General features: G+C 46.0%; 3 non-coding genes across 3 annotated transcripts; all 3 read left to right on the top strand.

Annotated features, from left to right (window-relative positions):
- Positions 1-16,410: 16,410 nt before the first annotated feature.
- On the top strand, positions 16,411-16,484 carry Trnat-ugu (transfer RNA threonine (anticodon UGU)). Its single transcript has one exon. It is a non-coding gene; the product is annotated as a tRNA-Thr (tRNA).
- A 2,754-nt stretch (positions 16,485-19,238) lies between these two features.
- On the top strand, positions 19,239-19,313 carry Trnat-ugu (transfer RNA threonine (anticodon UGU)). The gene has a single exon. It is a non-coding gene; the product is annotated as a tRNA-Thr (tRNA).
- Positions 19,314-24,934: 5,621 nt separating this feature from the next.
- On the top strand, positions 24,935-25,009 carry Trnas-cga (transfer RNA serine (anticodon CGA)). The gene has a single exon. It is a non-coding gene; the product is annotated as a tRNA-Ser (tRNA).
- The last annotated feature ends 613 nt before the right edge of the window (positions 25,010-25,622 follow it).

Raw genomic sequence — 25,622 nt, 5'->3', positions numbered from 1 at the left:
CCAGATTGCTGTACACGCCGGTACGTCTAATACCCAGTAGCAAGTCCTCTTGCATTGACGCATCCCTATATTCGTCGTGGCATACTATCCACAAGTTCATCAAGGCACTGTTGGTCCAGATCGTTCCACTCCTTAACGGCGATTCGGCGTAGATCCCTCAGAGTGGTTGGTGGGTCACGTCGTCCATAAAAAGCCCTTTTCAATCTATCCCAGGCATGTCCGAAGCCGGCCGCGGTGGTCTAGTGGTTCTAGGCGCGCAGTCTGGAACCGCGGGACTGCTACGGTCGCAGGTTCGAATCCTGCCTCGGGCATGGCTGTGTGTGATGTCCTTGGGTTAGTTAGGTTTAAGTAGTTCCAAGTTCTAGGGGACTGATGACCACAGATGTTAAGTCCCATAGTGCTCAGAGCCATTTGAACCATTTTTTTGCATGTCCGATAGGGAAAGCATGCTGGCCACTCTAGTCGAGCGGTGTCATTTTCCTGAAGGAAGTCATTCACAAGATGTGCACGATGGGACCGCGAATTGTCGTCCATGAAGACGACTGCCTCGCCAATATGCTGCCGTATCGTTGCACTATTGGCGGAGGATGGCATCCATCTATCGTACAGCCGTTACGGCGCCTTCCATGACCACCAGCGGCGTACGTCGGCCCCACATAATGCCACCCCAAAACAGCAGGGAATCTCCACCTTGCTGCACTCGCTGGACAGTGTGTCTAAGGCGTTCAGCCTGACCGGGTTGCCTCCAAACACGTCTCCGACGATTGTCTGGTTGGAGGCATATGCGACACTCGTCGGTGAAGAGAACGTGACGCCAATCCTGAGCGGTCCATTCGGCATGTTGTTGGGCCCATCTGTACCGCGCTGCACGGTGTCGTGGTTGCAAAGATGGACCTCGCCATAGACGTCGGGGGTGAAGTTGCGCATCGTGCAGCCTATTGCGCACAGTTTGAGTCGTAACACGATGTCCTGTGGCTGCACGAAAAGCATTATTTAACTTGGTGGCGTTGCTGTCAGGGTTCCTCCGAGCCATAATCCGTAGGTAGCGGTCATCCACTGCAGTAGTAGCACTTGCGTGGCCTGAGCGAGGCATTTCATCGACAGTTCCTGTCTCTCTATATCTCCTCCGTGTCCGAACAACATCGCTTTGGTTCAGTTCCGAGACGCCTGGACACTTCCCTCGTTGAGAGCCCTTCCTGGCACAAAGTAACAATGCGGACGCGATCGAAGCGCGGTATTGACCGTCTAGGCACGGATGAACTACAGACAACACGAGCCGTGTACCTCCTTCCTGGTGGAATGACTGGAACTGATCGCCTGTCGGACCCCCTCCGTCTAATAGGCGCTGCTCATGCGTGGTTGTTTACATCTTTTGCCGGGTTTAGTGACATCTCTGAACAGTCGAAGGGACTGTGTCTGTGATACAGTGTCTACAGGCAACGTCTATCTTCAGGAGTTCTGGGAACCGGGATGATGGAGTTCCAAGAATTATGTAGTCGTCAATAATTCCACTACCCAAACATCACCAACTACATCCATCCTGATCCTACCAACGCTGAGTCTCCGCGAAGGACACGTGTCCGAGCCGTCCACTCGCTAAATGCTGGTCCGTCCGACCACAGAGTCTACTACCGAGGGCGCAGAGCACTGTCAGCCATATTAATACAGTCTACAGCGCTGCCATCATATAAACATATAAACAAGACACTAGCAACCCAATTCATACATAAGCGCTATCGGATCAAAAACGTCCGGACAGCTGTTAGTCGACATTAATACTGGGTGTGCCCACCCTTCGGCTTTGTGACCGTCTGAAATCGGCTGAGGATAGTTTCAGTGAGGTATCTGAGTGTCTGTGAAGCAATAATAGCCCATTCTCCCTGAAGACTCGAGACCAGAGTGATGGACACTGAGGTCTGAATCGAAAACAATGTTGTAACTGGTCCCAAAGGTGTTCCGTTGGGTTCAGGTCGGGACTCTGGAGAATGGTATTGTCAACAAACCATTGCCTCATTGGAGATGCTTTATGACGACGTGTGTTGTCACATTGGTACAAACAGATATCGACGCCCAACTGTTCCTCCACTGTACGGATAACATATGCTGTTGGATGTGTTCATATCCTTCCGGATACAGCGTTTTCTTAAGCAGAATGCAGGGGGCTGAACCTGACTATGGAAACCACCCCGGTTCCATAACGCCACCTCCTCTATACTTTACTGTCGCCACTACACATGATGGCACATAATGTTGTCTAGTTATTCACCAGACTTAAACCCTTCCATTGGAGCGACAGAGCGTATAGTAGGATTAAGTACTCCAAATGATTAGTTTTCAGTCATTCTGTATTCAGTGAGGACGCTGATTTCGTGCAATGTTTTACAACCACACTCCCCAATTCTCGATGATCACTATCCGCTAGTACACGAGGTCTGTTTAGTCCCGCTTTACCTGTGGCTGTTCCTCCGTGTTCCCACTTCAGAGTCACACCAGCAACAGGCGATTTGGGCATCTCTGGAAGGGTTGAAATGCCTCTGATTGATTTGTTATTCAAGTGACACCCAATGAGTAGTGCAGATTCGGAGTCGCCAAGATCGTCTCACTGACTGAAATGTCAGACACTCGAAGATAAATGCCAGCTACCTCACGACAGCCTGCTTGTAAGCTTTCAAGGACCAACATTAAATGAAGACGATAGGAAAGTTTTACAACTCACTGCCTATCGCTCCTGTAGGATAGCGAATGCAACATTGGACTAATGATAGCCCAGACAGAAGCGATTAGGCTGTCGTTCTTTCCGGGTTCCGCACACAGAGAGAGCAGGGAGTGAAACCGATATTGTCAGTACCCTCTGCCATGCACTTGACAGCGGTTCGCCGAATATAGAATGATAACGAAGCTGATACTTTTTCTGTTTCACGTAAATCTTGTCGTTCTTCAGAAAAATTAGAGTGAGTTTACTGTGTAAAAAAATTAAGAAATTTATCAACTTAACTTACCCTTTTTAGATTTGTAAATAGCGGTGGTACTAAGATTTCAGATTATTGGTATAGATATTTCAGTTACTTTGTGGAATCAGTGGCTGTAGAGATATGCAATCTGGCATTCAGAATAATGTTATACTTACCAACAAGAAGATAGCAATTCCATGCTAGCGCGAGAACTATCGTGCAATCAGAGCTTGACAGTTCCTGCATCTAAAATGGTAAAGCGACCGAGAACCTGTTAGGTGGCGCTCAGTTTGCTTTAGGTAAAGACAACGAGTTTTTTCGTAACACAGACTTTTCAGAAAGCAGTTCCGGGCGCCAGTAAATTGCTTGAGTACTGACACTGTTCCTCGCGCCTGCAGTTCCTGCAACCAACCGTACACATCCGTTCTGCGGGTTGCCGCACAACTATCAAAAGGCGCAAGGCTACGCCCGGCATGACCTGCAGGTGAGATTCCAGTGCTTGGCCTATTGTTCGGAGGCTCAGCGCAATGTCTCACCTTCAGGACACGCTCAGCTCGCTGGCTCGCCGTAATTAGTTGACGTCATCCTACCGGTGCTGCCCGTTAGACTAATGGGGTGGCTTAAGCGGTCGACTGCTGTAATTTTAATACAATGGTTCTGAAGATCTGGCAGCTCTTTCTTTTCTTTGAGAAATCCCTCTCGCTTTATCTACACCTTATTTGTGTCTGTTACATTTTCAGTTATTGTTTTACCGATCTAGTATGTCAACCTGCTGCAGAACCTACCAACTTGGCGTATGCGCTCGTTAAAGATCGTGTTACTCACAACTTAAAAAGGCAGACACTGGTCCCTATAAAATTAGAGGGGCAGAAGCGGGAATATTCCAGGATGTTCCGCAACAAAATCCGCATTTTTTTTACAACCAAGATTTGCCGAGAAATGGAGCGCGTGGTATTACTTATTTCACGTCCCTCAAAAAAAAAAAAAAAAAAAAAAAAAAAAAAAAAAAAAAAAAAAAAAGGTAGTCTTTTTTACGTCTCCTTTCGACAGAGAGGTACCCTATTTGTCTAGTACAACATTTGTTTTATCCATATATATTAACATGGACCGTAAGACGAGGAAACCAACTGGTACTCCAGTTATTTCAGACAATAACATACCTCAATTGGATTGGCCTGGTCACAATCCCGATATGAACGCAATGGAACATCCCCGGAGTACGGTAGAGCGTCGACTTCGCTCCAGACCCAAGCAGTGTCCAACATCATTACCTTGTCCAGTTTCGGCTGACGAGAAACAGTGGGCTGCCATTCCTCCACAGATACTCAGACGCCTTACTGAAAGTCTCTCCAGGAGCGCTGAAACCGTCATACGAGGGGCGTTTGGAAAGTCCGTGCAAAAACAAAAACTACTTACGTGTTTGGGGTAAACCTTTCTTATTTTTCGACATAGTCTCCTTTCAGACTTATACGCTACGTCTAACGCTGTTCTAATTTGTTGACCCCTTCTGAATAATAGGAATTGTCCAAGTCTGCAAACTAGCTATTAGTTGTTGCAATCACCTTGTCGTTTGAATAAAATCTCTGTCCAGCCAGACATTTCTTCAAATTGGGGAACAAATAGTAGTCCGAGGGAGCCAAGTCTGGAGAATAGGGGGGATGTGAAACGAGTTGGAATCCTGTTTCCAATAATTTTGCGACCACAACTGCTGAGGTGTGTGCTGGTGCATTGTCGCGATGGAAAACAACTTTTTTTGCTGTCCAATCGCCGGCGTTTTTCTTCCAGCTCGGTTTCCAAACGGTCCAATAACGATGAATAATATTCACCTGTAATAGTTTTACCCTTTTCCAGATAGTCGATGAGGATTATCCCTTGCGAATCCCAAAAGACAGTGGCCATGACCTTTCCGGCCGAAGGAATGGTCTTCGTCTTTCTTGGTGCATTTCTGCCCTGGTGACCCGTTGTTTAGATTGTTACTTGGTCTCAGGAATATAGCAACGTATCCGTGTTTCATCCACAGTGACGAAACGACGCTTAAAGTCCTGCGGATTCTTCCTGAAGAGCTGCAAACCATCCTTGCAACACTTCACACGATTCCGCTTTCGGTCAAGCGTGAGCAATCGCGGAACCCATCTTGCGGACACCTATCTCATGTCCAAATGTTTATGCAAAATATTATGTACCTGTTCATTCCAGATGCCCACAGCACTAGCAATCTCACGCACCTTCACTCTTCAGTCATCCATCACCACATCACGGATTTTATCAAAGATTTCTGGAGTCGTAACCTCCACAGGGCGTCCAGAACGTTCAGCATCACTTGTGCCCATATGGCCACTCCGAAAAATTCTGAAACCACTCATAAACTGTTCTAATCGAAGGTGCAGAGACCGTACTGTTTACCAAGCTTCTCTTTAGTTTCCTGAGGCGTTTTGCCTTCCATAAAGTACACTACTGGCCATTAAAATTGCTACACCAAAAAGAAGTGCGGATGACAAACAAGTATTCATTGGACAAATATATTATACTAGAACTGACATGTGATTACATTTTCACGCAATTTGGGTGCATAGATCCTGAGAAATCAGTACCCAGAACAACCACCTCTGGCCGTAATAACGGCATCGATACCGCTGGGCATTAAGTCAAACAGAGCTCGAATGGCGTGTACAGGTACAGCAGCCCGTGCAGCTTCAACACGATACCACAGTTCATCAAGAGTAGTGACTGGCGTATTGTGACGAGCCAGTTGCTCGGCCACCATTGACCAGACGTCTTCAATTGGTGAGAGATCTGGAGAATGTGCTGGCCAGGGCAGCAGTCGAACATTTTCTGTATTCAGAAAGGCCCGTACAGGACCTGCAACATGCGGTCGTGCATTATCCTGCTGAAATGTAGGGTTTCGCAGGAATCGAATGAAGGGTAGAGCCACGGGTCGTAACACATCTGAAATGTAACGTCCACTGTTCAAAGTGCCGTCAATGCGAACAAGAGGTGACCGAGACGTGTAACCGATGGCACCCCATACCATCACGCCGGGTGATACGCCAGTATGGCGATGACGAATACACGCTTCCAATGTGCGTTCACCGCGATGTCGCCAAACACGGATGCGACCATGGTGATGCTGTAAACAGAACCTGGATTCATCCGAAAAAGTGACGTTTTGCCATTCGTTCGCCCAAGTTCGTCGTCGAATACACCATCGCAGGCGCTCCTGTCTGTGATGCAGCGTCAAGGGTAACTGCAGCCACGGTCTCCGAGCTGATAGTCTGTGCTGCTGCAAACGTCGTCGAACTGTTCGTGCAAGCGTCCCCATCTGTTGAGTCAGGGATGGAGACGTGGCTGCACGATCCGTTACAGCCATGCGGATAAGATGCCTGTCATCTCGACTGTTAGTGATACGAGGCCGTGGGGATCCAGCACGGCGTTCCGTATTACCCTCCTGAACCCACCGATTCCATATTCTGCTAACAGTCATCGGATCTCGACCAACGCGAGGAGCAGTGTCGCGATACGATAAAGCGCAATCGCGATAGGCTGCATTACGACCTTTATTAAAGTCAGAAACGTGACGGTACGCATTTCTCCTCCTTACACGAGGCATCACAACAACTTTTTACCAGGCAACGCCTTTCAACTGCTGTTTGTGTGTGAGAAATCGATTGGATACTTTCCTCATTTGCATATCACAGCATCTTCCTGCTGTCGGTTAAATTTCGCGTCTGTAGCACGTTATCTTCGTTGGTGCAGCAAGTTTAATGCCCAGTAGTGTGTTAATCACTACACGAAATTCTTTTCCGTCAATTTTTTTTTTTTTTTACAATGACTCTACTTCCTTGATTCACACGAATGCTGAACACAAAGAAATAGATCGACATTGCTGAAACTTGTTGTGCGTTCTTTCCAAAGATGCTACTAACTAAACATGACCTCCATACGCGCCGGTGATGCCATATCTCGGACGTCGCACGGATTTTCCAACCGCCTCTTGTAAAGGTGAAAAGGGGGAGGGGGGCGGAGTCCACATTAACGCCCGCTAATGGGTGGCGTGGCGGCTGTGGAGCCGGGACTTATCTGGGTCGACCCGGACGCTACCTGTCGCCGGGTCTCCGGTTACGGCCGCAGCGCAGGGCAAAGCGCATTGCATCGCCGCACGGCAGCAGCAGCAGCGTGTGTCTATCTGTCCCTCTGTCGCCCCGTCTCTGCCTGCCGTGACGTACGGCGGTCGCGTGCCGCCGCCTTTACGGTCCCCGTAAATCTCGGAGCCGCCGAGCCGTCGATACGACCCGCCACAGCGCAAGGCGCAGAGCGGCCGCCCGCCGAACACCGAGCTGCCAGACTAGGGGTTCCCCCGAGCGCGCCGCCGACCGCTGCGCCACCTGCCGGCCTGCCGACGAAACTCGCTGCTGTCCGCCATCGGCTGTAGCAACAACACGGGCGCCATTAGAGACGTCTAACACGCGAATCTGTCTACGAATCGGGAAATTTATTCCATTACTCATTCCGTTTATCACGAATGTATGCTGTACAGGCAAGATACGAGGGACACTCTAAAAGAAATGCACACTATTTCCGTAAAAATACAGTTTTCATTCTGCATGTGTGAAAGTTTTACAGTGTGTAGATACATCCTTCCCGCTTGTTTTCAAACTTAGTTCAACCTGTTGCCGTGAGTGGCGCCGTCACAGCTTATCTTCGAGATGGCTGCTACACTTGACGTTCGTCGGAAGCAACGTGCTGTCAAAGAATTCCTGTGCTGTGAAGACGAGACAGTGGGAAACATCCCCAAGAGGTCGAAAAAGGTGTACGGAGATGCTGCTGTCGATCACAGTACAGTTAGTCGGTGGGCGAGCAGGTTACGTGACGAAAGCGGGCACGGCAATATTGAGGATTGTCCTCGCAGCGGCAGGCCTCGTACTGCACACACTCCAGACAGTGTGCAGAGATTAACGAATTGGTGACTGCTGGCAGGCGCATCACAGTGAAAGGATTGTCACGCCACGTTGGGATAGGGGAAGGAAGTGTCTGCAGAATACTGAAAGTGTTGGCGTTAAAAAAAGGTTTGTGCCAGGTGGGTTCCCAGGATGTTGACAGTGGCTCACAAAGAAACAAGAAAAACTGTATGCAGCAAACTTTGGGGCAGTACGAGAATGATGGAGATGAATTTCTTGGAAGAATTGTGACAGGTGATGAAACATGGCTCCATCATTTTTCACCAGAGACGAAGAGGCAATCAATGGAGTGGCATCGTGCAAATTCACCCCAGAAAAGAAAATTCAGAACCACACCTTCTGCTGGAAAAGTTATGGCTACGGTGTTTTTCGATTCCGAAGGACTCTTGCTTGTGGACATCGTGCCGAGTGGAACCACCATAAATTCTGATGCTTACGTGACGACACTGAAGAAACTTCGAGCTCGACTGAGTCGTGTTCGACCACATCGGCAAAAGCAGGATGTTTTGCTGTTGCAGGACAATGCACGGCCACATGTCAGTCAAAAAGCGTGGAAGCGATCACAAAACTCGGATGGGCAACACTGAAACACACACCTTACAGTCCTGACCTGGCTCCCTGTGACTATCATCTCTTTGGGAAACTGAAAGACTCTCTTCGTGGAACAAGGTTTGAAGATGGTGACTCCCTTGTGCACGCTGCCAAACAGTGGCTCCAGAAGGTTGGGCCAGAATTTTACCGTGCGGGTATACAGGCGCTGGTTCCAAGATGGCGTAAGGCAGTTAAGAGGGGTGGAAATTATGTGGAGAAATGAAAATATTGTTCCTAAAGGGTGTATCTACAGACTCTAAAACTTTCAGACATGTAGAATAAAAAATGTAGAAAAAATAGTGTGCGTTTCTTTTGCAGTGATCCTCGTACCACTGACCAAGAATACGTCAGTGCCATCAGACAACAAAAAAAGAAGCAAAAGGTATAAACAATTGTTCTTTATTCTCGTTTAAAATAATCTACACCCGTACAGCACACTTTTGACAGCGTTCGTACAGCTCCTGGAAACTATCTACTTTACATCTACATCTATACTCCGCAAGCCACATGACGGTGTGTGGCGGAGAGTACCTTGAGTACCTCTATCCGGTTCTCCCTTCTATTCCAGTCTCGCCTTGTTCGTGGAAAGAAAGATTGTAGGTATGCCTCTGTGTGGGCTCTAATCTCTCTGATTTTATCCTCATGGTCTCTTCGCGAGATATACGTAGGAGGGAGCAATATACTGCTTGACTCCTCGGTGAAGGTATGTTCTCGAAACTTCAACAAAAGCCCGTACCGAGCTACTGAGTGTCTCTCCTGCAGAGTCTTCCACTAGAGTTTATCTATGATCTGCGTAACGCTTTCGCGATTACTAAATGATCCTGTAACGAAGCGCGCTGCTCTCCGTTGGATCTTCTCTATCTCTTCTATCGACCCTATCTGGTACGGATCCCACACTGCTGAGCAGTATTCAAGCAGTGGGCGAACAAGCGTACTGTAACCTACTTCCTTTGTTTTCGGATTGCATTTCCTTAGGATTCTTCCAATGAATCTCAGTCTGGCATCTGCTTTACCGACGATCGACTTTGTATGATCATTCCATTTTAAATCACTCCTAATGCGTTCTCCCAGATAATTTATGGAATTAACTGCTACCAGTTGCTGACCTGCTATATTGTAGCTAAATGATAAGGGATCTTTCTTTCTGTGTATTCGCAGCACATTACACTTGTCTACACTGAGATTCAATCGCCATTCCCTGCACCATGCGTCAATTCGCTGCAGATCCTCCTGCATTTCAGTACAATTTTCCATTGTTACAATCTCTCGATATACCACAGCATCATCCGCAAAAAGCCTCAGTGAACTTCCGATGTAATCCACAAGGTCATTTATGCATATTGTGAATAGCAACGATCCTACGACACTCCCCTGCGGCACACCTGAAATCACTCTTACTTCGGAAGACTTCTCTCCATCGAGAATGACATGCTGCGTCCTGTTATCTAGGAACTCCTCAATCCAATCACACAATTGGTCTGGTAGTCCATATGCTCTTACTTTGTTCATTAAACGACTGTGGGGAACTGTATCGAACGCCTTGCGGAAGTCAAGAAACACGGCATCTACCTGTGAACCCGTGTCTATGGCCCTCTGAGTCTCGTGGACGAATAGCGCGAGCTGGGTTTGACGCGATCATCTTTTTCGAAAAGCCATGCTGATTCCTACAGAGTAGATTTCTAGTCTCCAGAAAAGTCGTTACATTCGAACATAATACGTGTTTCAAAATTCTACAACTGATCGACGTTAGAGATATAGGTCTGTAGTTCTGGAGATCTGTTCGATGTCCGTTCTTGAAAACGGGGATGACCTGTGCCCTTTTCCAATCCTTTGGAACGCTACGCTCTTCTTGAGACCTGCGGTACACGGCTGCAAGAAGGGGGGCAAGTTCCTTCGCGTATCATCGGAGGCCTCCTCTGGAATCGATCACAGGACGGCTGCCACACGATCTTTGCTGGCGTTCACGTGCGCACGGCGTTCACCTTTGATGGCCGCCTTCAAGCGCGGAAACGGGAAGAAGTCCGCAGGAGCCAGATCAGGGGAGTACGGAGGGCGTTCGACAACAGTTACCACCTTCTGCGCCATTGGCGGATACGGATCGCACAGTGTGTAGGGCCACTGTCCTGGAGCAGCGTCCATTTTCCCGCTCTTTGCGACTCTGGCCGAATCCGCCGGATACGCTGTAGCAATCGGTTCAAAACGGACTGGTAAAGTGCAGCAATAATGGTTTGACCTGCAGGGAGAACTTCCTTGTGGTGGATGATGCCGTAGTCGGAGAAGGCGATCAACAGCGTTTTCACCTCGCATTTTTGCAGATGGCTTTTTTTTTGGTCACGGGGAAAACGGCTAACACAGTGAGATCGATTGCAGTATCGATTCCGGATCGAACTGGTAGCGGCAGGCCTCACCTCCCGTGACGAAGGTGTTCAGAAGTAATGGATGCTGGTCACACGCGGAAGTGAAATCACCAGCGATTTCCATCAGTGCCGCTGGTGCTGTTACCGACGACTCTGCCGCTAAAGCGGAGTTATTGAACGCAGTTTTCCGAAATTCCTTCACCAGGGAAGACGAATGGAATATACCAGAATTAGAAACACGAACAGCTGCTAGCATCAGTTTCTTAGAAGTAGATACCTTAGGGGTTGCGGAGCACCTCAAATCGCTTGATACGGGCAAGTCTCCAGGTCCAGATTGTATACCGATTAGGTTCCTTTCAGATTACGCTGATACAATAGCTCCCTACTTAGCACTCATATACAACCGCTCGCTCACCCATAGATCTGTACCTACAGATTGGAAAATTGCGCAGGTCGCACCAGTGTTTAAGAAGGGTAGTAGGAGTAATCCATCGAACTACAGACCTATATCATTGACGTCGGTTTGCACTAGGGTTTTGGAGCATATACTGTATTCAAACATTATGAATCACCTCGAAGGGAACGATCTATTGATACGTAATCAGCACTGTTTCAGAAAACATCGTTCTTGTGCAACGCAGCTAGCTATTCGCACGAAGTACTGGCCGCTATCGACAGGGGATATCAAGTTGATTCCGTATTTCTAGATTTCCGGAAAGCTTTTCACACCGTTCCTCACAAGCGACAATCAAGCTGCCGGCCTATGGGGTATCGTCTCAGTTGTGCGACTGGATTCGTGATTTCCTGTCAGGAAGGTCGCAGTTCGTAGTAATAGACGGCAAATCGTCGAGTGAAACTGAAGTGATATCGGGCGTTCCCCAGGGAAGCGTCCTGGAACCTCTGCTGTTCCTCATCTATATAAATGACCTGGGCGACAATCTGAGCAGTTCTCTTAGGTTGTTCGCAGATGATGCTGTAATTTACCGTCTAGTAAGGTCATCCGAAGAACAGTATCAGTTGCAAAGCGATTTAGAAAAGATTGCCGTATGGTGTGGCAGGTGGCAATTGACGCTAAATAACGAAAAGTGTGAGGTCATCCACACGAGTTCGAAAAGAAATCCGTTGGAATTCGATTACTCGACAAATACTACAATTCTCGAGGCTGTCAATTCAACTAAGTACCTGGGTGTTAAAATTACGAACAACTTCAGTTGGAAAGACCACATAGATAATACTGTGGGGAAGGCGAGCCAAAGGTTGCGTTTCATTGGCAGGACACTTAGATTATGGAACAAGTCCACTAAAGAGACAGCTTACACTGCACTCGTTCGTCCTCTGTTAGAATATTGCTGCGCGGTGTGGGATCCTTACCGGGTGGGACTGACGCAGGACATCGAAAGGGTGCAAAAAAGGGCAGCTCGTTTTGTATTATCACGTAATAGGGGAGAGAGTGTGGCAGATACGATACGCGAATTGGGATGGAAGTCATTAAAGCAAAGACGTTTTTCGTCGCGGCGAGATCTATTTACGAAATTTCAGTCGCCAACTTTCTCTTCCGAATGTGAAAATATTTTGTTGGGCCCAACCTACACAGGTAGGAATGATCATCAAAATAAAATAAGAGAAATCAGAGGTCGAACAGAAAGGTTTAGGTGTTCGTTTTTCCCGCGCGCTGTTCGGGAGTGGAATGGTAGAGAGATAGTATGATTGTGGTTCGATGAACCCTCTGCCAAGCACTTAAATGTGAATTGCAGAGTAATCATGTATATGTAGATGTAGATGTAGATCTAGAAAAATGGCATCTACCTGGGAACCCATGTAGAATAACGTTCTGTGAGCTTGTGCGACACAAATCGGGAGCAGGTGGTCCGCCTACGCAAATCATCGCGGGCGATTGTGTGCGCCGTGTCCTCGGCTCATGCCCAGTTCTTCCGCAGTCAGTCTGAGATTTCCGTCGCCGATCTTGTACCGGCATTTGTCGCACTGTCTCGATCTTTTCTCGGGTTCTGCTTGTCGATGGCCGAACTGGACGTGGTACATCCTTCTTTTCTTCCCTTCAGGGAAGCATCTGAACCATTCGTAAACACATTCTCCGCCCACAGTTTCCCTCCCCTACACCTGCACCAACATTCCACGTGTCCCTGTTGCAGTCTTCCCCAATTTGCACGTTCTCGCTTCCCGCGCCCGGGTTCCCGGGTTCGATTCCCGGCGGGGTCAGGGATTTTCTCTGCCTCGTGATGACTGGGTGTTGTGTGATGTCCTTAGGTTACTTAGGTTTAAGTAGTTCTAAGTTCTAGGGGACTGATGACCATAGATGTTAAGTCCCATAGTGCTCAGAGCCATTTGAACCCAATTTGCAGCAGAACTTTAGGTTTACACGTTGCTCCATAGCTCTGTGACACTTCCTCTCACACCGACACAGCCAGTGTGTACGAGGGTCATTGAATAATTAAATAGACGAATTAGTGTGGGGAAGAAACTATTAGTAGGGAAAGTTTGGTACTTCTATGGCTTTCAGTTCGCACCATTGGGATACGCCCCAATCGCCTGATGCATCAACATTGTTTTGTTCGTAACTTCAAAAATGCTTTTCAAGACGGCGAGTCCGCTTGAAACGTCCACATTAGTTGAACAACGTTCTGTTATTCGTCTTTTACTTGCTGAAGGCGAGAAACCGTATATATACTGTAGAATGTCTAAAGTCTATGGTGAAGGTTGTATGAATCGTGCAAATTTTTACAAGTGGGCAGAGCAGTTCAAAAATGGTCGCGACTCAGTGACTGACGAACACCGTTCTCGTCGACCAGTTGCAGTTTCAACTCCCTCACTGGAAAGTCGAATAGATGACATTATTCGTGCCAACCACCGTCTGACTGTGGAAATGGCAGTTGATCAGGTTAAAGTTAGTACTGGTACAGTTCGTAACATTGTCTGTAACAGGGTGAAGTCCCGCAAAACATGTGCAAGATGGGTCCCAAAGGAGCTGACACGGCTACACAAGGAAAAAAGGTTGAGAGTGTGCACTGAGCTAAAGGAACGTTGTGAAAGAGTAGGTGAGCACTTCCTCAACAAAATTTTAGCTTGTGATGAAACTTGGGTTCACTGTTGTGAGCCAGAATCAAAAAGACAAAGCATGGCGTGGAAGCACACTAACTCACCTGTCAAGAAAAAAATTCAGAACCCAAGCACCAGCAGGAAAAGTTATGTTGAAGGTGTTTTGGGATGCTAAAGGTCCAGTTTTTTGTGATTATCTCGAAAAGCAGCGTACAATGAACAGCCAATACTACTCGGATTTGCTTCTAAACAAGGTGAAACCAGCCATGGGAGAGAGATGTCGTGGATCTCAGAGGAGAGGTGTGATTCTCCAGCAAGACAACGCACGTCCTCATATTGTCCAACTAACCTGTGAAACCATCGACAAAATGGGCTGCGAAGTACAGCCTCATCCCCCTTACAGTCCTGATTCAACACCTAGCGATTTCCATTTGTTTGTTGCACTGAAGGAGGCATTACGTGGGAAGAGGTTCCAAGACAACGGGAACGTGAAAAAGTTTGTGGGAAATTGGTTCAAACATCACGATGACGAGTTTTTGCAGCCGGAATAAAAAAACCTGTAGCCAATTGGAACAAGTGCATAAATGTTGGAGGGGATTATGCTGAAAAGTAGAAAAAGTATTGTTTTGTAAAAATATGTCAGCGATATTAATACAGTCTAAAGTAGAAAAAGTATTGTTTTGTAAAAATATATGCTTTTTCCTCCAGAACAAGTTGTCTCTTTAATTATTGAATGACCCTCGTATATGAGGGCTATTTGGAAAGTGGGGTCTGATCTGGTGCGAAATGGAGAACACAGCGAAAATCCGATGGAATTTTGCACAGATGTGTTCTTTAGTGTGGCTGGTCGATCGCTTCACGTCACTCTTTCCAGTTCAGAACGCAAAGAGATAATACAGAAATGCCTAAAAGAACAGTGTGCCCCGCCAAGTATGGGGATCTGGTTAGAGATTTCGCCTGAAGCTATGCAGCCCGCAAAACGTAAGTGTCGTGCATTTCGTTCTACACGACAATTCTCGACCGCACTCTTCAGGGGCGATGAAGACACTACTGCAATGTTTTCGATGGGACTTGGCTACCCCTGCGGTTCATTTCGGCTCACATGAAGCACTGGCTATAAAGACAACCTTTTGGCATAGGCAACGAGGTGTAGAACAGCATAGAGGATTCGCGGAAAGCACACGTGCTTGCCTTTCTATGATCACGGTACTGGAAAGTTTGTACAACGCTACGACTGATGGCGGAGCGACGACTATGTACGTAGATACGTAGCTGTAAGTTGAAGGAATCTGTTGCAAATAAAACATTTTTTTTATTTTTACAGTGGTTTCTATTTCGCGATCGGTTGGACCTTACTTTCCGAATAGCGCTCGCACGTGTAGGGTGATTTAGCTGCCCCTACCGCTACTCTCTTATGCAACCCGCAATGTTACACCTGCCCTTCAAAAACGACCTGCGAGATTGTCATATTATCTCACTCGCTGCTGGCAAACTAGCAGTCGTACAGAAAAAATGAACCGCATCTTTTTTGTAGGAAACTTTAAAAAATGTGTGTGAAATCTTATGGGACTTAACTGCTAAGGTCATAAGTCCCTAAGATTACACACTACTTAGGCTAAGTTACCCTAATAACAAACACACACACCCATGCCCGAGGGAGGACTCGAACCTCCTCCGGGACGAGCCTAGGAAATTTAATGTAGTTAAATACTGTACTAGCATTCGAAAGAGGCCGCGGTGTTCGAGTTATTCGAGAAAAACGTACAAATGCGGACTTCAGACATACCCCCTCTCCCACACTCAGTCCACACTGCCGAGGTTTTCTAGTACGTTGTTCGTGCCACTCCTTCCAACCACTGTACAAAAATTTGCGACTGCACGAATAATTTTCCGTGTTCGACCTTTTTGGGTGTTAGCTAACTTTACTTTATTACGCCACCAGCTTATTGCCGAGCACTTACAAATTGTAAAATTGACTTTTGTGTAAATTTTACCCAACAGTTTTGTGAATTTTAACTGAAGAACGTAAACAATTATATCGTTGTATTTATACCAGGCTGGCCAGAGTGTCCGAGCGGTTCTAGGCGCTACAGTCTGGAACTGCACGACGGCTACGGTCGCAGGTTCGAATCCTGCCTCGGGCATCGATGTGTGTCATGTCCTTAGTTTAGTTAGGTTTAAGTAGTTCTAAGTTCTAGGGGACTGATGACCTCAGCAGTTGAGTCCCATAGTGCTCTGAACCATTTTTATTTTATTTATACCATCTGATTACTGAACTTCCATGCTTGTGAGGGTTAAGTTTGCGCCGAACTGTCAACGTAATTAATATTAGCATAATGTTTGCAAAAATGACAATTAATTGAAACCCTCAGCTGCTGACAGGTGTGGATAGACAAATATCTATTAGGTACATTACGTACGTAGACTGTGGACAGTTGGGAATGTGGGTCTCACGGGAAGCGTGCAAGGGATAAGTCCCTGCAGTCGTGCTATTCGTCTGTGTCCTCGGTGGCTCAGATGGACAGAGCGTCTGCCGTGTAAGCAGGAGATCCCGGGTTCGAGTCCCGGTCGGGGCACACATTTTCGGTTGTCTCCATCGAGGTATATCAACAACACATGTCGGCAGCTGAGGGTTTCAATTAATTATTATTTATCCTATATAAGCTGCATGGTCATCAATGGTATCTGTTCTTTCGAGAACATTTACTATCTTCATATATACGTTTACGAAAGTCATTTCATTTTCATTACCGCATAGGCACGTTTAAATTAATAATTTTAACGAAATAGCTGACTGTGCTGGTGACGCATTAGTCAGATCAATAGCGACCAAAAAAGGTCGAATATCGGGAACATTTCGTGTAGTCGGAAATTTGTGTACAGTGGTTGGAAGGAATGCCACGAACAACATACTAGAAATCCTGACTTGTGAAGGATAAGTGTGAGGGTGGAGGTGCATTTGAAGCTCACTTCAGTTAGTTTCTCTTTAATAACTAGAAAGCTGTGTTCTGCAGCGAACACAGAATATAGTTACATCAAATGTCGAAGAAAAAAGGTACTGTTAATTTTGTCTGTTGGACCAATAGTTTGCAAGTGAGAGAATATGAAAACCTCGGATATTGTTAATTGAACGCCAGATAGAACACTGTGGATTGCATAAAATGATACCGGTTGGGGCAGCTGAGTCAGCCCGAATACCTGTTACGATGTTGCACTTCCTCATACCACCCCAAATCGCTTTCTTGTGCTAAACTTAAAATACTTTACAATGAAATGAACCCGCTTAGCTGCTTACAGGCGTTGAATACGTCATCAGGGACAGATGAAAATGACGCTCTATCCATCTGAGCCACCGAGGACGCAGAGGATGGCGCGACTGCACGGATTTCTCTCTGGCACGCCTCCCACGAAACCCACGTTCTCAACGTCCGAAAGAACAGATACCATCTTAGTATACAAGGTGTTACAAAAAGGTACGGCGAAACTTTCAGGAAACATTCCTCACACACAAATAAAGAAAAGATCTTATGTGGACATGTGTCCGGAAACGCTTAATTTCCATTTCATTCAGCTGTTTTTTTAGTGGTGCTGTTTATTCCACATCATCAGTTAAAATTATACAATTTCATTTCACCACATGCCTGTTGCTCATTTTAGTTTCGTCAGTATGTACTGTACTTCCTCGATTCACCGCCAGTTAGCCCAATTGAAGGAAGGTAATGTTGACTTCGGTGCTAGTGTTGACATGCGACTCATTGCTCTACAGTACTAGCATCGACCACATCAGTACGTAGCATCAACAGGTTAGTGTTCATCACGAACGTGGTTTTGCAGTCAGTGCAATGTTTACAAATGCGGAGTTGGCAGATGCCCATTTGATGTACGGATTAGTACGGGGCAATAGCCGTGGCGCGGTACGTTTGTATTGAGACAGATTTCCAGAACGAAGGTGTCCCGACAGGAAGACGTTCGAAGCAATTGATCGGCGTCTTAGGGAGCACGGAACATTCCAGCCTATGACTCGCGACTGGGGAAGACCTAGAACGACGAGGACACCTGCAATGGACGAGGCAATTCTTCGTGCAGTTGATGAAAACCCTAATTTCAGCGTCAGAGAAGTTGCTGCTGTACAAGGTAACGTTGACCACGTCACTGTACGGAGAGTGCTACGGGAGAACCAGTTGTTTCCGTACCGTGTACAGCGTGTGCAGGCAATATCAGCAGCTGATTGGCCTCCACGGGTACACTTCTGCGAATGGTTCATCCGACAATGTGTCAATCCTCTTTTCAGTGCAAATGTTCTCTTTACGGATGAGTCTTCATTCCAACATGATCAAATTGTAAATTTTTACAGTCGACATGTGTGGGCTGACGAGAAACCGCACGCAATGGTGCAATCACGTCATCGACACAGATTTTCTGTGAACGTTTGGGCAGGCATTGTTGGTGATGTCACGAATGGGCCCCATGTTCTTCCATCTACGCTCAATGGAGCGCGTTATCACGATTTCATACGGGATACTCTACCTGTGCTGCTAGAACATGTGCCTTTACAAGTACGACGCAACATGTGGTTCATGCACGACGGAGCTCCTGCACATTTCAGTCCAAGTGTTCGTACGCTTCTCAACAACGGATTCGGTGACCGATGGATTTGTAGAGGCGGACCAATTCCGTGGCCTCCACGCTCTCCTGACCTCAACCCTCTTGACTTTCATTTATGGGGGTATTTGAAAGCTCTCGTCTACGCAACCCTGGTACCAAATGTAGAGACCCTTCGTGCTCGTATTGTGGACGGCTGTGATACAATACGCCATTCTCCAGGACTGCATCAGCGCATCAGGGATTCCGTGCGTCGGAGGGCGGATGCATGTATCCTCGCTAACGGAGGACATTTTGAACATTTCCTGTAACAAAGTGTTTGAAGTCACGCTGGTACGTTCTATTGCTGTGTGTTTCCATCCCATGATTAATGTGATTCGAAGAGAAGTAATAAAATGAGCTCTAACATGGAAAGTAAGCGTTTCCGGACACATGTCCACATAACATATTTTCTTTCTTTGTGTGTGAGGAATGTTTCCTGAATGTTTGGCCGTACCCTTTTGTAACACCCTATATATATATATATATATCCCGCCACTTGACCATCTTGTTCTCCCGTGTGAATGCACAAACAGTGCCCGAACTCTTACGGGAATCGGCAACGCGCCGGGAGTAATGAGTATAATGGGCGGGGGTACTACGAATGTAGTGCGGGACAACACGTTGAGAATGTGGGTTTCGCGGGAGGCGTGCCAGAGATAAATCCCTGCAGTCGCGCTATCCTCCGTGCCCTCGGTGGCTCAGATGGATAGAGCGTCTGCCATGTAAGCAGGAGATCCTGGGTTCGAGTCCCTGTCGGGGCACACATTTTCAGCTGTCCCCGTTGATGTATGTCGACGCCTGTAAGCAGCCAAGGGTGTTCATTTCATTGTAATTTCATTCTAACGAGCTGTATGGTCACCAACATCTCCGAAAGAACAGATACCATCTTAGTATATATATATATTAAAATACTATCACAGTCCATGGTTTTCGTGTGGGTGGGTCGCCAGTATCGAGAGTAGAAAACGAACTAATTTGGATTCCGCCGACCATCATCCAAAAGTCTATACGGGCGTTGAGATCGGTTGTAGTGACACCACGCGGGTACTGGAGTACTGATCTGAAAAAGATCGTCCGTCTTTGGCCGATTTCGGTCATCGGCGGAATCCTCCGATATCGCAGCCGCAGCGACTGCAGACTAAGATAGCAAACAAGGAGTAAACAGCGTTATTTAGTTCCACGTCACGTGGCCGAAAGAAAGCAGAAAAGGAAATGTTTGTCTCCTTTTCCTCGTCGCGAGCCATCGTCTCAAACATTACTGCCGCAGCGGACCGTCTATAGGTTTATACGACAGGAAGGGAGGAATAAAACGCGAACGGAAGTCGCCAACAACTTCGGGGACAACGCGGATCTTTTCTGCCCCCTACACCCCCCCCCTGCCCCCGTTCCGTCCCCCTCTGTCCGCCGATTCCAGTTTCCGGTCACGTGACCGCTCGGTAAGCCTCGCGATTCGCCGTTCCCCGGGGCTTAGAGTGCGGCCGCTGTGGGAGGGAGAGAAAAGGCGGAAGAGGCGGGAGGGCCAGAGATACTTCATGCACGGCGCGCACGCGTCAGAGATCCTCCTGCAACGAAGAGTGATGGCGGCCGCGTCCTAAGAGCTCACTGTCTCAAAGACGGTCCACTCCTCCCCGTCGCTGGCGGAACACTGGCTGTGCTAATGTTGCCGCTCGTTACTCCATGTCCTATCCGTGGCGTGAGGGGCGCTGTGAATGACGTCATGTATGAGGACAGTAATTAAGTCTGTCATATTTCTTACTAAATCAATAACATTTCTGTAAATTAAGTATTTCACACTTTGCTCCTCACGTTTTGATCCTTGCACTTTTCTCCTCATTTTAGTCTCTGTAGTGTCGACCTCCTCCTTACTTTGCAACCATCCCATTAACTTTTTAATTCTTTGATGTCTATTTATACTATCTCCCTCTGTCTTCTTAGTCCCCTCCCTCTGTGAGTTTCTGTCTCCCTTGCCCCATGTCTTGCGTTTTCTTCCTCTATCTCTCCCTCTTTCTCTCTCTCTCTCTTTCTCTCTCTCTCTCTCTTTCTCTCTCTCTCCTTCTCTCTCTATCTTCTCCTGTCTCTTTCTCTTTCTATCATACTCTCACTCTCTTCCTTGCTCATATACATTTTCCACTCTCTCTCTCTCTAACTTTCTGGCATAATTTGTGTGTTTTACACTTTCTGTCTAACTCTCTTTCATGCACACACACACACACACACACACACACACACACACACACACACATCATAGGACTCGATCTGAATTTGTCTTCTTGTTGAAAATGGTTCAAATGGCTCTGAGCACTATGGTACTTAACTTCTGAGGTCATCAGTCCCCTAGAACTACTTAAACCTAACTAACCTAAGGACATCACACACATCCATGCCCGAGGCAGGATTTGAACCTGTGACCGCAGCGGTCACGTGGTTCCAGACTGAAGTGCCTAGAACCGCTCGGTCACTTCGGCCGGCCTTCTTATTAAAATACTTTCAACATTTTCCTCATTCATTTTGTTTTATACATTAATGAAGAGGAGACAGAGGTGGTTTGATTAATGCAGGACATCGTCACCTTGCTGCAGAGACAAAAGTTGCCGTGGAACTGTTACAAGAAATGCTAAATCATTTTTACAGAAATTGTGCACTATTCTTAAATTGCGTAGGTTACTATACCATTACCAGAAAATTCATTCAGCTATTTTTTTTCTTTACTAATGGTGTTATGATCATTTTGAAATTATACAATTTCATCTTGAGACATGTGTGTTGCTGTACTGCAACAAGCGCATGTGAAGAAATTTTATAATTTAATAATCAGTCATGTGATGTAAATACCACCAACAAAAGAACTGACAGTATCATCCAGTAACAGTATATTAGTGGAATAAAGATGATTGCTCCTAAGATTCCATCCAAGACATGAAGTGCTCCAAAATAAATGATTAGCTTGATGAAGATACAACAGGCAAAACACTGCTGATTCTCTTCTCTGAAGTTGACCGTAGATTCATCACATGTCCCAAATGACTGATGTCAAAACCTAACACTGGAATACAATTAATCTGTATGTTCGTTAAGCTGTTCGTGAATTAAGGTAGTGGGGTTTGGGGCTTGGAAAAAATGCCAATAACTTTATTCGATTTGTTTTATTATTGTTTCATTATTGCCATATATATATCGATTTACATCACTCACGCTATTTTAATGGATGAACATTCAGGATGTTATCCTTAAAGTATATTCTGGGAATGAATAATGTGTGTACGTTGTGCAAAGACAATTCTTGTTGATTGCATAGTGCTGGTAATTGGGGATATCAACAGTTAAATATTTTGTTCTGGAAGATTGTGTTACAATTTTGTCGCCACTCAATTGTGTTCGTTGTGTTTTTTTGCTTATTTGCTTCCGATTTTGAAGCACTGCTGTAGTGCTTCGAAGTAGACAACAACGAACTGAGAAGAAATAACCATGGTTGAGTGACGAGATAGTAACATAATAGTTTATTTTCTCCGTAGTAAAATAGAAACTGTTGTTACGCTGACTTGGAAACATCATTTTTATTCAGGTGTGAGCTGGTGACATCATAATACGTCTTTAGGTGTTTTGTTTATATCCAATTACTACTTAAAATTCGGACTAATTTTCTGTCAGATGTTTCGCTGCTGCTAGTTCTACAGGTTATTCCAAAACGGACTTTACAAGTTTAAAAATTCATAAAAATTTATTGAAAGAAGTTATAGAGCTGGGTTTAGTGTTATTTTGTAGGGAAATATATCAGATTTTTTTACCTTAAACTAAAGATGTTGTATGAGGTTTCCGTTGGTTATCGTGGACACATCCCATCGGAAGTCAATTTCTTCCCACACTCGCTTTAGCATTGCAGGTATAACTTGCTCAGTGGTGGCGTAAATTCTTGTTCTAAGTTCAGGTAGAGAAGCCGACACAAGAAGTAGAAACACGATATCCTTGATGAATTCCCATAAAAGAAAATCGAGAGGTGTCAGGTTTGGGCAACGTGGGATCCATGCACAATTGGCGCATCCCGGCCGATCGATTGACCTGGAAAGCGGTCACTGAGAAAATCCCGGACATCAGCCAGGTAGCCGGGTGGTGTACCATCTTGCCTGAAGTAAACATTTCGATCTCGGTCATCCTCATCGATCTGTGGTACCAAAAACTGTTGTAATACGTCCAGGCACACCTCCTGGTTGATGGCTCTTTCACGAAAAAAAGTGACCGTACACTTTGTTCTTGCTCAATGCGCAAAAGACGTTCAGTTTAGGGCTATCACGAATACGTTGCAATGTTTGATGTGGATTTTCACTGCCCCAAACCCTACAGTTACGCATGTTAACATTGCCACTTATATGAAAAGTCAACTCGTCAGAGAAGATAATTTTGAAAATGGTTCAAATGGCTCTGAGAGGCTTAACTAAAGAGGTGATCAGTCATCTAAAACTTACAACTACTTAAACCTGACTAACCTAAGGACTTCACACACATCCATGCCCGAGGCAGGATTCGGACCTGCGACCGTAGCGGTCGCGCGTTTCCAGACTGAAGCGCCTAGAACTGCTCGGCCACGCCGACCGGCAAAGATGATTTTGTCCAAGAAATGTACATCCTCATGTAATCGATTTAACACATCCGCACACAAGTTTTTGCGAGCAATTTTATCAGTGTTTTTTATTGCTTGTACGATCGTCAATCTGTATGGTTTCATATCCAAATGGTTCCTCAACACCTGCCATAAAGTCATATGTGGGAACTGCAGTTTGCAAAATGCACACCACGTCGATTTCGTAGGGCTGTTGACAAAACGTCCTCTCACTCGCTAAACGACGTCGTCAGATGTGCTGGGACGACCTGATGATTTCCCGTTTCTTACCGTGCACCCTGTTTCTACAAAACATTTATGCCAATCATAAATTGTCGAATTAAATCGGGTGATGCTGAGGGAATTAGATTAGAAAATGAGACACTTAAAGTAGTAAAGGAGTTTTGCTATTTGGGCAGAAAAATAACTGATGATGGTCGAAGTAGAGAGGATATAAAATGTAGACTGGCTATGGCAAGGAAAGCGTTTCTGAAGAAGAAAAATTTGTTAACATCGAGTATAGATTTAAGTGTCAGGAAGTCGTTTCTGAAAGTATTTGTATGGAGTGTAGCCATGTATGGAAGTGAAACATGGACGATAACTAGTTTGGACAAGAAGAGAATAGAAGCTTTCTAAATGTGGTGCTACAGAAGAATACTGATGATTAGATGGGTAGATCACATAACTAATGAGGAGGTATTGAAGAGGATTGGGGAGAAGAAAAGTTTGTGGCACAACTTGAGTAGAAGAAGGGATCGGTTGGTAGGACATGTTTTGAGGCATCAAGGGATCACCAGATTAGTATTGGAGGGCAGCGTGGAGGGTAAAAATCGTAGAGGGAGACCAAGAGATGAATACACTAAGCAGATTCAGAAGGATGTAGGTTGCAGTAGGTACTGGGAGATGAAGAAGCTTGGACAGGATAGAGTAGCATGGAGAGCTGCATCAAACCAGTCTCAGGACTGAAGACAACAACAACAACAACAGATTGTAGGCCTACCAGGAGGACCTTTAGCATACTCGGTACGGAAATAACGCTGAACTGTTGTCGCTGACTTCGATTCTTCAAACCGAAACACACACCTAGCACGCTCGAGTTCAACGAAGACAGCCATCTTGAATGCAACTGCCGCTAGCGCTCCTTACGGTGCGATTCAGCACTAGCGAACTCCACGAGACAAAAATTCGTGTATTTCCCTACAAATTGACATTATAATCACCTCTGTAGATACTATGAATTAATTTACTGGGTGCTCAAAAAGTGAGTATAAATTTGAAAACTTAATAAACCACGAAATAATGTAGATAGAGAGGTAAAAATTGACGCACATGCTTGGAATGACATGGGGTTTTATTAGAACCACCCCATATTGCTAGGCGCGTGAAAGATCTCTTGCGCGCGTCGTTTGGTGATGATCGTGTGCTCAGCCGCCACTTTCGTCATGCTTGGCCTCCCAGGTCCCCAGACCTCAGTCCGTGCGATTATTGGCTTTGGGGTTACCTCAAGTCGCAAGTGTATCGTGATCGACCGACATCTCTAGGGATGAGATTTTCACTCTGCAGCGGAGTGTGCGCCCATATGAAACTTTCTGGCAGATTAAAACTGTGTGCCCGACCGAGACTCGAACTGGAAACATCCCCCAGGCTGTGGCTAAGCCATGTCTCCGCAATATTCTTTCTTTCAGGAGTGCTAGATCTGCAAGGTTCGCAGGAGAGCTTCTGTAAAGTTTGGAAGGTAGGAGACGAGGTACTGGCAGAAGTAAAGCTGTGAGTACCGGGCGTGAGTCGTGCTTCGGTAGCTCAGTTGGTAGAGCAGTTGCCCGCGAAAGGCAAAGGTCCCGAGTTCGAGTCTCGGTCGGGCACACAGAAAGTTTCATCTCTAGGGATGCTGAAAGACAACATCCGACGCCAATGTCTCACCATAACTCCGGACATGTTTTACAGTGCTGTTCACAACATTATTCCTCGACTACAGCTGTTGTTGAGGAATGATGGTGGACATATTGAGCATTTCCTGTAAAGAACATCATTTTTGCTTTGTCTTACTTTGTTATGCTAATTATTGTTATTCTGATCACATGAAGCGCCATCTGTAGGATATTTTTTGAACTTTTGTTTTTTTTTTTGGTTCTAATAAAACCCCACGTCATTCCAAGCATGTGTGTCAATTTGTACCTCTCCATCTACATTATTCCGTGATTTATTCAGTTTTCAAATTTATACTGACTTTTTGATCACCCGGTATATGAAGTTGTAAAGTCCTTTTTGAATCACCCTTTATAGTAAGCTTTTCTTTCCTTCCACGGGTATCAACGGAATAAAAAATTGCGGCTATTAAAGAAAAAGTCCATATTGTCTGTTTGCTGACTACATAACACACGCACGTGTCAAGTGTACACATGTCAGCGATTGGTGTGCTGGAATTGAGAAGTCTGTCAGGGTTTGATGGGGGGGGGGGGGGGGGGGGGGAGTGTAA

The sequence above is a fragment of the Schistocerca serialis genome, chromosome 11 (genome assembly GCF_023864345.2).
Source record: "Schistocerca serialis cubense isolate TAMUIC-IGC-003099 chromosome 11, iqSchSeri2.2, whole genome shotgun sequence".
In the NCBI taxonomy this organism is placed as follows: Eukaryota; Metazoa; Arthropoda; class Insecta; order Orthoptera; family Acrididae; genus Schistocerca; species Schistocerca serialis.
This window is presented reverse-complemented; position numbering and strand designations above follow the sequence as displayed.